Source organism: Trematomus bernacchii, unplaced genomic scaffold, assembly GCF_902827165.1.
Source record: "Trematomus bernacchii unplaced genomic scaffold, fTreBer1.1, whole genome shotgun sequence".
Lineage (NCBI taxonomy): Eukaryota > Metazoa > Chordata > Actinopteri > Perciformes > Nototheniidae > Trematomus > Trematomus bernacchii.
Genome location: NW_022988098.1, coordinates 369,608 through 376,449, shown reverse-complemented (window position 1 = coordinate 376,449; position 6,842 = coordinate 369,608). Strand labels below are relative to the sequence as shown.

Below are 6,842 nucleotides of genomic sequence, written 5' to 3'. Positions count from 1 at the left end.
TTTGATGATTATGACTAAAATGAATTAACCTGAAGCATAAAATCCTGGATACTCACATATACTACATGTGAGTATATGTATACTACACATATTCCTACTAGAAATCTTTTCATCAGTTTTTGAGATGAGAGACAACAGAATATCTGGGACATTTGTGCAGGTGGTTGCGTATTGAAATCAGAAATGATGACACAACACAGGACACTTTTATTCTAGACTGTGCTTTATTATTGGGCTAAGCTGAGACGCATCATTCATTTAAAATTACAAAAAAAGAGTTCAGGGGACCAGAGAATGGTGCAGTCTGGAGAGACAGGGGCGGGAGCCTAAAGCGCACTGCCCAATCAGAAGCTTAGCTCATCAGGAACCCGGCAAAGCTTAATATGCAACATTCATTTCCCCTCCCTCCGTGTGTGCTGAAATTGGGAAATAGATTTCCAGAATACTTTGAAAACCATATGAAGGAAAATGGGATTCTAGCAATACTACTGCGCTTTAGAAATAAAACCACTGATAACAGCACTGAGAAAGAATGATAGTAACTCAACGGTTTCTGATGAGATAGTGCAGTTTTCATTGAATTTGACTCTTGTTAGAACACATCAGTTGAACAAGATCAGAGCTCTGTCAAACAATGCAAAGCAAGAGGAGAAAGGGGAGCAGGGGAATCGAAACAAATCTAAAATGTTTTTTTTGTTGCAGGCAGTTAATCAGAGATTAGGACTTCATCAGACTTTATCTCCTTTATACTGTATATTAGCAGCAACTCATAGTGACCTCAAGGCATATGTTCTTGTGACTACACGTCTGATTGGACAGTTGTATTATGTAAAGTTTACCTAGGTTTCAGAATGGAAGCTAATGCTCATTGGTTAACAATCTTTTAACAAAGCTAACTTTTTTAGGAACAGAACAATATGAATTAATAATTACAAATATACATAAGGCTTTAGTATAGTACTGCATTGTTTTGAATAGGTAATCAGCAACAGGAAAATGTAAAACCAGTCTTTGAAGTTGTTAAATTCGGAGGTTGCTTGAAGTGGTAATATGCGATGTAGTGATACAAAGCAACAGATCAGTGGCAATAAGAGAGCTCAGATCTTGAATCAAACAGCACAAATAAATAAATAAATAAATACATCAACTCAAAATAAATAAATAAATAAATAAATAAAGACATAAATAAAGGATTAAAAATCTGTCTTTGACATCAATTGGTCAATAGGAGCGTTTTTTCCCCTTCATGAAGGCATGGTCCTGCAGACAGGAACGATGATCATCGGTGGACCACAGCAGTGGCCCATGCATGTCATATAAAAACTATTTGGTCACGTACCAACTCATAGAAAAATAATGCCATGAAAGCATGCATATTATCTTGGACATGACTTATAAATAAATATCTAAACAAATAGATAAATGAGTAGAACCCATCAAAGTATTTTTTATTTTATAAAATAGGTCAATGTGTGTCTAAGCTCTAACTGAGGTCAATGCTCTCCCTGACTGTATTCTGGATAAATTTCCTTGGTCAGGTCCTACAGCTTGTACCGTATCCTAGCGACTATTTTTTTTTGTACCTGGTTTTATTGAGCATTATCATGTTTTCATTCATATATTTTTTTAAGTATTTAAAGTACTTTATCCAGTCCTTGTAGATAGAAGTAAAAGTCCTATAAAATATGCAAACCTATGTACAGAGGAAAACAGAGCAAAAAAGGAAACAATTTACAGTATATTCATCGGTTTATGTATATATTTATATATATATATTTATATTCAAACTTCTGCTCTGTTTCTTGTTGTTTTTGAACCACAATACTTTGTTTTTTCTTTTCTCATGTAAACTTGCAGCTTTAAGTCGGAGCAAATGAAGAAGAGGTGATTGGCTTTCTAGTCCCCGCGGTCGATCTGCTTCCCCTCCCTCACTTCCCTCAACATGAAAACATGGGCTAGGTGAAAGACATGAGTGATTGCTCAAACAAACCATTAAAAAGCACAGACCGTGTCCACACCTTTTTTCAATTTCCTCAGAGCGGCGAGGGCCAGTCAAAGAGGGCACAGTGTGGCGATCAGGGACACTAGACACATGACATTTAGCTCCGGATGTTACTGTTAGCTCAAAGGCAGCCGGACGTTTTGTACTAACCAACGGCGGCTACTGTCGGGGTGAAAATGATCACGATGGTCATCTGGTTTCACACTGTACGCCACAGTGGGGGCCTTGTTATGTGGCATATACAAACAGTGGCATCCTGGGATGTGGAGTGGCGTCTTTTAGCCCCACTGGATTTGGAAGGTAAATGTTAAATTATTCAATCTGCTAAAAAGGTTACACACAGACACTAGGGAAAGGGCATAATGAGCAATTTATAGGAAAAACTAGTAATAGCACCCAACAGGAAGCATTGTCTTCCAAAGTGTCATATAGCCTTATAAATATTCAGATATATAAATATTCATTGAGTAATCTCCACCAGCTGAATATGTGTTGAATGCGGGGACCAATAAATCCAAGTCCGTTGACCTTTTGCAGGTGTATGGTAAGTGTTCATACCATCTTTGTAGACTTTTATGAGAAACTGTATGCTAAAGCAATATGAAACCAGCCTCAGTGGCACAGCAGTTCTTATGGGTAAATGGCTTTTCACTCTTATTGCTTCATTTTACAGTTTCATTATACTTTTATGTTTTATATTTGATTGTATGAGGATAAGGCAATATAACATCTTCTAAAGGATATGCTTCATGTCAAGTATTACCAGCAGATCCACACATTAACTGCTGGATGTGAAAGTACATAAAACCCTCCCTTATTCTGCTCAATGGGAAGCCCACGCTCTAATTAGAGCATATTCATCAATATTACATCACCTTCATAACCATTAAAACCTAATGTCGGGTCCGATGAGCTCAATCACTTCTCATATCAAGACACGTCATGTCAGTCGCAACCCTGAAATTGACCCTAGACTCCAACCAGTGGAAAGTAGCACACAGCTTTGATAGTTAGCACCTGTGCTAACAGGTTACCTAATGCCCGCTTTTATTTGAAGTGTAATCGCTTGATTATTTCTAAATGCTTTTTTTTTAGAGACATTGATGGCCAACAGCTGTCTGGTGGTTTGTAACATTGGACATGCACTGAACCTCTCTACGCGGCTGACAAATGATATGGATCTGGCTGTAGTTTTGACATCATAATAGCGCGTTGGCTGCTTGCAGTGGTGTGTGTTGAGTAATTATTTTTTTTCTTTTGTTGTTTTCTGAGAGCACAGTGCTTGATGGCAGATTCTGCAGGTGACAAGGCACACCTTGACATGGTGACAGCCCATACGCTACATGCACTTTACTGAATGCAAAAGAGAGCAAGGGTTGTGAGACGTATTCATTTTGGTTCAAGTTTCAAAGAGAAGTTTGTGTGTGTGTGTGTGTGTGTTTGTGTGTAAGCTCAAAAGATATGTTTGGAATAGAGTCGAAGATAATTGTCCTTTTCCTCTAAAATCATTTAGCCTGATTCTCTTAAAGCCTGCTACTGAGATGTGGCTTTTTGCATTTTCAGATAATATTTACACCACGTGTGCATCCTCACACATGTATCTTTTAGCAATATATTGTGTGTCAGCATATAGTTAATCAGAGATAGGAATGCCTGCAGTTTTGGGAGCTGCCAGATTTGCGATTCTTCCCAAGCAGAGCAATGTTTCAAACTCCAGCTAAAATCTACAAAAAATTACAGCTCAACATAGTCAGTAGCCGTTCTATATACAGACACACATATATAAAATATGTGCATATAAATACATATATTTGTTTGTGATTAATATCTATTTATCCATATATACTGTATATATGAATACATTTGCTTGAATGCTTGTTATACATATATATGTACTGCAAATATAAACAAGTTCATATATTTCAAACGTTTCTGATGTTATTCTATCTATGAGGTTAGGATGTCAAGTTAAAAAAGATAAGGCTGTGATACGGAGCAGCCCCTCCCATGCACTCGCCATCCCTCCCAAGACAAAATGAGAAGAGAAAAAAATAAACATTTTGAGTAATTGTAAACTAGCGAAGTGAGAGACCCCATTTGGTCATCTGAAATAGTTTTGCCTGTATTCAAAAAAGCATATCAGCAATATATATGTATATATACATGTGTTGTATATATTCGAAATGTACACTTCTTTTAAGTGCAACTCCCCAACCAGTATACACTGACTGAAGGAGATGCAGTGGTCCGAGTATATTAGAGCTACAAGTCCTCAGCAATAAAAACGTTTGGTCTTTTGGTCCCTAAAACAACTAAGGAATGACAGGTAAGACTCCCTGGAGACCGTTGCTATGGCTCTCCTTGGCAACGGTATCCCCTGGAAACGGACAGGCACTCCGAGCTAAAGATGGCCATCCCAAATCGAAGCCAATTTGTGTCCTGAAAATATCACATTCCCTACTTAAGTTCTCTCGCCGAGAATTTCTTGTCCCTTCGCGTTTCATGTCTTATAAATTGGTCTTCAAAAGTCAATTGCCCCAAACTCAAACCATCTTACGGAAAGATCTCCTACGGCAATCTTCTACTCAGTTTTTAAAAAGTTTTTGTTCTTGTTGGACTTTTGACATCCGTATTCCCTTTAAGAGTTCAGTAGGGTTGGTCATTGTAAGTAGGTTTGATCGAGTTACTCTTACTGTTTTTGTTCTCCTCATTGTTCAAGTAAAAGTTTTTTTGTGGTCCAGAAAAAAGGTAGCTGTCATTCAAGCAGGGTTTTGTGGGGGGAAGAGGTGTGTATATGTGTGCAGAAGAAAAAAGGTCCTGGGGCTAACCAGGCTGGTACAAATTCTCTCTGAGTTCCAAAGTTTTAGTACATCCAAAAGGAGGCGTCCTTGACTCGGTCATCGTTTTCTCTCTCTCTCCTCTGTTTTTCTGAAGCAGCCTCAGTGGTCCGGATGTCGAGTTTGCACTCAGTGGCGGGTAGCAAGAAGTCAACATATGATTCAGCTCAACAAAACCTGAAAACACAGAAGAAATACAAATCTATTGAGTTAAGTTGCAAGTAGGAAAAGCTAACAAACACTGTGTTGTTCCATGCACATTAAAAGATAGTAAAACATGATTTTTAGCCTTGCTACTGACGAGGCAATAGGGATTCTCAATGGCAATCAATTGGTTGGTCCACCATTTTGGTCCAGACCGAAACATGTCAACTATTGGATCACCAACAGATGGTTTGGACATTTATGATACCCAGAGGAGGAATCCTACCAACATTGGGAATCCCATGAGTTTTCCTTTGACGCCACTATAAGGTTGACATTTCTAGATTTTAGGAAAACATCTCAACAGTTATGGACAGATGGCAATTTGGTACATAGGCTACAATAGATTGATGGTCCCCACAGGATGAATCCTATAGATTTTTTTGTCCAAGTGTTCATGGTGAAAGACACCGTATCTCTTTCTGGTGAAGACTTGTTGTCTAGTGCCACCATCAGGTTTGTCTTTTGTTGTGAATTGTTAAGTGTTTCGACAACTAATGAATGGAAGTGCAATAACAAATGATTAATGTCCAATACTTTCTTTTGTAACTTAATACCTCTAAAATTAATTACAATCCTATTAGCCTCAGCTGTACTTTCTTTTTCTTACTGTTTGTTCATTTACTCAGATCTCTGTTTTCTGTATTCAAAGAGACAGCTTGTCTTTTTGGGCCTAAATAAACATTAATCACATAAGAGACCCAAATTCTACATTACATTAGGAAAAGTTAATGGGGAAAATATTTGATTGATTTCTTTTGTTTTATTGGACATTTTTGCACGTTTTGCTGTTTATTCCTGACAGTATGCCCTCTTTATATTTATACGTGCTGTATTAACATGCAGATGGAGCAGCAGAATATGAATTTACAAAAAACATTTCTCCCTAAATCATCCTCTCCAGCACGAAGACTCTTAAGTTCTGGTATGGATAAACAAAGATAATTTGGCAATGTTGAAAACAAATCATTGCTCACCCTGCAGTGAATTAATTTAGCTCCCTGGCACTGGCAGTGACGCTGTTATAATCTCCTACTTGAAAAACAATTAAATTTAGTTTTTTATTTAAATCATACCGTCTAATCCTGTTTTTAAAATGATGAAGGGATTTTAAATAAAGAAACACCTTAACCCTCAAGTGTCATTAGAAGTTAAGCAGTCCTCTAGCTTGTATTTTAACAGTAACACTTTGTGCAGAAATGGCCATATGGTTGTTTATCAGTTGTAGCGACTGTCAATCTCGGGCTGCAAGAACGGAAATCAAAAAGAGATGTTTTCTCTGGCGTTCCGTTGAAAATGTTTTTATATATCAGAAGTAATGGTGCCACATATTTTGTGACACATCGGTACCGGTTCGCGCTATTCTTCCCGCAGTGATTTGCCTCGGGACAGCGTCTGGTACGGTTCAGTTAGTTTGTGAGTGGGTGATAAGTTGCCCTTGAATGAAGTCATCAGTGGTGAATGAACGACGCAGCCCAAACTCTCCATCACAAAGATGAAGGGAGGAGACAAAGAGGAACAGCACAATTACCCGCCTGAGGGGTAATAAATGCCTCTCCCTTGGAAGCAATTCCTTCCCTGTGCAACACACTGAACCATTTACCAATTATCTTTTACCTACAGGGTAACGTCCAGGGTCACTTACTGTAAAGCTGTACTACAAATAGAGGAGGCTTCATGTTAGTAAACGCTCCTACAGCTTTGTTTGTTATAACCGGCCATTAAAGCTAACTGTTATATTTATAAGACGCATGGCAGAGGGCATAACATTTCACAACATAATAACATATTTAACATTT

The 6,842-nt window shown here is 38.0% G+C and overlaps 1 protein-coding gene across 1 annotated transcript in view; it reads right to left on the bottom strand.

Annotated features, from left to right (window-relative positions):
- Positions 1-205: 205 nt before the first annotated feature.
- Positions 206-6,842, bottom strand: part of celf4 (CUGBP, Elav-like family member 4) — a 78,140-nt gene continuing 71,503 nt past the window's right edge. The window contains exon 14 of the mRNA XM_034121953.1: positions 206-5,016. The gene's annotated coding sequence lies outside the window, so the exon portion shown is untranslated. The remainder of the gene's footprint in view (positions 5,017-6,842) is intronic.